Here is a 6,000-nt window from a genome sequence, read left to right as displayed (position 1 = left end):
GCTTGTTGTCTTCTCCTAAACTTCATGGATCATTTGTTACATGGCTCTCTGCGTCTTGATTGTTCATCACAATAAGCCTTTGCTCCCAATCAATCATCGCATTGTTCAAATGATCTTTCTTGGTCCTTATCGAGTAGTTAATTAAGATATAAATCTTACTAAGCTGAACGCGTGGACACCTTTTTTGATGCCTTTATATAGGTTCTTAAACTTCAACAAATTTAACAGTTAAGATCTCAGGCATTTCAGAGTCTCAACTTCATTTGCGAGATGCATTCATTGAGTTCCCTTTTGGTCAATATCTGAAAGATACACTTAACCTTAGGGCAGGTTCAAGCAAGCACAAATTACTTTGGTACCTTAAACCTCTTTACGTGTTCTTCGGTTGAACGCATGATTCACCACACTTAAGAGTTTTTTCCAAAATCAAAGTTAAATCCTATTCCTAAGTTTGAAAAATCAATTCCCCTGCAACGACGTAAAAAACTTGTTGAAAAGATATTATTAGACACAGATTCAGGGTTGTTTATATGCAAAATTAATTATATGCTATAAGTCATCAATCAATGATCATTGTACGCAAAATACTCACTATGTATCTCTTTATCGCATAAGAGCTAAGTCCTTATAGAGTACAACTTTTCCTATTGCTTGCCCAAGTATAAGTGAAAATAGTAGGTTTATCTAGATGATCTAGAGTCGAACATAGGAAATTGATATCAAATATTAGTTCTAGGATTCACTCATCATTCAGGTGGTATAAAAGAATTATCTATACAGTATGATGAAATATAAGATTAATTATATCTACTTATCTATACTAGAGGATTTGTAAAAGGTGATAAATATGGAGGCGAGATGGAATTGCAAAATAACTTGCAAAATAACTCGTCTCCAAACTCCTCCTTGCGCATGTTAGCCATATCCTTGCTACTTTCCCTTTCAAGTAGTTTGCGATAAGCACTGGCTAAGTGATGACTATAGCACAACTAACACAATAAGAGTTATAAGCTAAGTTTCTTATCAAGAACTTATAACAAGACCAAACTACAAAAAACACATTAAAAGATGAATAGTAAAGAAAAGATAGATTGAGAAATTATAAACATGCAATATATTAAAGAATGTAGGCCTTCGATCATTGTACAATATGAACAACATATATTACAAAGAATACAAAAATGGAAAGACAAGAGAATGGAAAATGATTACAAGTTAGGGAAATGGAATTCCCTTATTTTAAACTCCAAGCTCTCACTTGCAATTTGACCGGAGAAGAAGACGATTACTTTTACAGATGGCAAAAAGGCTACTCATTTTCGCCTTTCTTTAGGATTTGGTCGGATACAGACATCTGACTTTTTATACAATGGGCCCCTTTAGGTCCATTTAGACCTCATTTTCTTGATGTAGAAGGAGACTTTATACAGGCAACTTTCAGCGGGAAACTTCTATTCTTCTAATCATGTCAGCGTCGATTGCAGTCTTTGTCAAGTCACATCAGCTCCAACTACCATTCATGTCCTCTAGTGAATTGTCCTCGTGTGATAACTGATAACTTGGTGAAATACAAGTTATTACAGCTTTTTAAGTAAAATAATGAAGTCTTATCACATTAAAATATAAGACACCAAAGGATAATGTAGGCGATTTGATTATTTTTCAATATGCTTGATACAAAAGAACCTTATCCATGTTTTACTATGTTTTAGTGCTCTTATTGTAGAAATTTAGGCAAAATGGAGTGAAGCTCGACGATATCATATTTACGCGAGAAGACTCGTTCAACCTTCTCAACGGGAAGAAGTACAAGCTAGTCGTTTAAGGCAATGGCAAACAAAATTGGTTGGTGGGAAATTCAGAGAAAGCACAAAAGGAAATTTACGCAGCGTCGTTGTAGCTTTTTAGTGGTCTTAATGGTGCATGGCGTCCTTTCAACATCAACTTTCACCTTTAAATAGAGTCTCTCACTCCAGAACAAGGTGTACATATTTTGCTAGGGAGCAAGTTCTTACATTATCCCTTCCCTTCACTTTTAGGTGAAAGCCTAAAACAAAACAGAGAGAAAATCATCCCCCCATCTTCCCCTCATTAATAGGCAAAAATCAGAGTTGAAGAGTTTGAGAAATCAAACTCTGTGACGTAACATCTTCTGTTGTATTTCAATTTATATTTTTGTTATGTTGTTTTGTAAGATGAACACCATGGCGGAAAGCCCTAAAGTTGTTTAAATTAAAGCAATGCATTTCTTCTGCCATTCTCCCATATTTCTTATTCCCTCCATATTCAATCTGTTTGGTTAGCTAACTAGTAATGAATAGTGTTTTTGATACTTAGAGAATTACAATGGTTGTACTATGAGTTTTGCTAAGTTAATTGTGAGTATCTTAACATTGTACATTGGAGAGAAGAACAATGATATAGATCGTAATCGCCTGATAAGTGAGAACCGTATTTAGCTAAGCGAGCGGCAAGAAGATTGTAGCAGTGCAATCTTATCGCCAAACTCATCCTTTGCATACATTATCGAAAGGATACTATGTGTGACGATACACCGAGAGGTTGTCTGCCTTAATTAATAATAAGTTACTAATAGAACATTTAAGATGACCAGATACAAATCATAGCTTAACTTTGTGTACTTGCATCTTGAAAGACGAGCAAGTATCACAAAAGCATCGAGGGGTTGCTCGCTTTAATTCTTAGTTAATACATGCTTTATATCACTTTGATGTATTAAAGGACAAATTATTAGGTTTAGACGATTAAACTTTTCCTTCCTTGCCATGCTTATAATGAGTTCATACTCCATTATTCCATCTTGCTATGCTCATTTTGCACCGCCAAGCACAGTAGTGTAAATAACTAGGATAATTAACATATTGTTCATAATTATAATGTATAGCTTATACCACATGATTTATGCGTGATAGGATTAATTAGGAACTCAAATTCCCTGTGTTCGATCCTGGACTTACCAGGAAACCTCTATTCGCTTATACTTGTAGGATAGAAAGGAAAACTTACACGATAACGTTTATCTTTATCAATCTAGCAACACATGAATAGGAATGCACCTTTTATCACACCACCCTTTTTAGTCGCCTAATAGTTGCTTATTTAGAGCCCTTCATGTTAAATCTACAAGCATAATACTTGTAAAAATGTAACACATAAATAAACAAGCAAGTTTTTGGCACTGTTACCGAGGAATTTTAAGTTTCCTATTTAAGTTAATTGTGTGCTAAATTGTGCAGAAGCTCAATTTCAGCTAAATCACGTCCTTTAGCCGAAAAGTCCATGAACAAGTTTATGAGTGAAGGTGAACAACCTGAATTCCAACTTAACCGTGAAATTGAGCAAACATTTCGGAGAAACCGTAGATAAAGCTAAAGGCAAAATCGTGCAAATATGGAAAATCAGAATAACAATAACAACCCTGCCAATCAAAATGTCCTAAAGCAGAATCCTGTATATTTAGCCCATGATCTGAATTGGCCTATCAGATCATATGCACCATCGAACCTTTACGATTTCAAACCAGGTATCTGTATCCAGCATTTGGGAAAAACATTAAGTTCGAGATCAATCCAGTAATGCTCCAAATGATCCAGAATGCTGGATAATTTATGGGAATATAATTTTTTTTATTATATCTGCGTTTTGTTCAACATGTCGGAAATATCGCGAGATAAGTTTCGTTTAGCATTATTCTCGTTAACACTATGGGATGAAGTAAAACAATGGGAAAACTCTCTAAAGGAAGGGGAAGCTATAACTTGGGATAGCTTGATTGAAAAATTCATGAAGAAGTTCTTCCCACCCATTGAAAATGCAAGAAGAAGATAGGACCTGATGACCTTCGAGCAGCGAGATAGTGAGAATTTGATCGATGTGTGGAGGAGATTTAAGAGGATGATCAAGAGATGTCGTCACCACAGCATCCCTAGATGCGTTTTGATGGAGTAGTTCTATTTTGGGCTGAATAGGGATACACAACATTCTGTTGACGCTATGTTTATAGGTGGGATGTTTAGATCATCCTATAACCAGATTAAACTATGCTGGACGCTATGACCAACAATAGCCAAGAATGGAGAGACGATGGTTTTGGATCATGGAATGACAATCGGGTAAATATGGAAGATAGAGAAAGGTTAGAAGATGGAAAGGATAAGAACGCAATGGTGGTGTCATAAGGTCAAGTTACCGAAATGAACAAGCTTCTTCAATCCATGGTATTATCACAAGTCAATGCCGTGCGGAGGCCCGTTCAGGCGGTGCAACAAGTGGCTGAAATGGGATGCGTAGGGTACGGAGGTCCCTACGGCACTGATGCATGCCTATTGAATACCGAGACTGTTGCTTACGTAAAAAATGACCCCTACTTCAATACGTACAAGTGGGAAGAAGAGACCATCCACAGTTTAGTTGGAGGGGGTCAACAGTAGAATGTTTAGCAATGACAAGGTAGCTAAGTAAATTACAAAGGCGAAGCATGTGACTATCACCAAAAGCAGTATAATGAAAGGCCAGAGCAGCCAGCCCAATGCCACCACCATCTACAACAATCCTAACCATTCTACATCTTTCTCATTATCAATTGAAGCCCTCTTTCGTGAATATATGCAGAGGAATGATGTCCTTCTGCAGAGCCAGGCTTCGTCTATAAAGAATTTGGAGTTGCAATTGAGGTAACTCTCCAACGATATCTCTAGAAGACCAAAGGGATCCCTCTCGAGCAACACTAAAATGCCTAATTATACGAAGGGATCAGGTAAAGAGAAGTGTCAAGCAGTGACACTTAGAAGCGGAAAGAACTTGACCATCCGCAAACTAGAATCTGAGCGTTGAAGTTTCACTTCTACCTTTACTACTGAGATTGGCAGCTCAAGTAATGATTATAATCCTTTAAAATTCTCTTTAACAAATAATGATTCTTCCTTGTAGAATAAAAACATACCAAACAAGGAAGTGGAGAACACAAAGTGAGAAGAGCAACGCAGCAAAGGGTATAACCAAGCGACGAGCTCCAATCATTTGTCGCGTCCTCCATTTCCTTGTCACCTAAAGAAGAAGGGCGACAATCTATAATTTTTCAACTTTTTGGATGTTTTGAAGTAGTTACACATCAACATCCCGTTTGCTGATGCGTTAGAACACATACTTTCCTACGTCAAGTTCCTGAAAGACATCTTGGCGAAGAAGAGGAAGAATAGCTCGTCAAGTTTTAACGTCGTTATATCGTGGGCTTCTTCTATGGCAATGACCTTCATGTCAAACTTTATGGGTAAGGAGTGCAACACTTTGCGAACAATTTTAGATTTAGATATCTTTTCACCAAGTAGTAATGAATCATTAGCTATCTCCAGGACCCTCTCATTGTATATAGAGACTGTCTCATCTTCAGTCATTTTCAAGGCTTCGAATTTTGAAGTTATCAACTGCAGTCTGGATATCTTCACTTTAGAAGTTCCTTCATATGCAACTTCCAGTATTTTCCACGCCTTTTTAGCAGTAGTGCAGGAATTAATAAGTTTGAACACGTTTAGATCGACACCATTGAAGATAGCATTTATGGCTCTTGCATTTCCAACTGAAGCTTGTTCTTCAGCATCTGTCCAATCAATTTCTGGTTTTGACACTGATACTCCATTCACAGTAACCATTGGAGGTTCATAGCCACCAACAAGTGCTCTCCATGCTTTTCCATCCAAAGTTTTAATGAAAAATATCATGTAAGGCTTTCAATAAGAGTAATTTTTACCGTCCAAGATAAGAGAACGTGAAGCAGATGGTCCTTCTCTGATTATCTCCATGATTTAATAACCCGCTCCGATACCAATTGAAAAAAAATGTGATAATCAATTTAAACTCCAGTTAATACTAAAGCTAATAACAATTGTAATAGCTAGAGGGACAGTAGAGGAGAATAGCACATGAAACTTTGTTAACCCACTTCGGCTAATATTGCCTATGTCTGGAGAGCTGCATACAGTC

Source organism: Cucumis melo, chromosome 9 (assembly GCF_025177605.1).
Source record: "Cucumis melo cultivar AY chromosome 9, USDA_Cmelo_AY_1.0, whole genome shotgun sequence".
Taxonomy (NCBI): Eukaryota; Viridiplantae; Streptophyta; class Magnoliopsida; order Cucurbitales; family Cucurbitaceae; genus Cucumis; species Cucumis melo.
The sequence above is the reverse complement of the archived record's forward strand: the minus strand, read 5'-3'. Positions refer to the sequence as shown.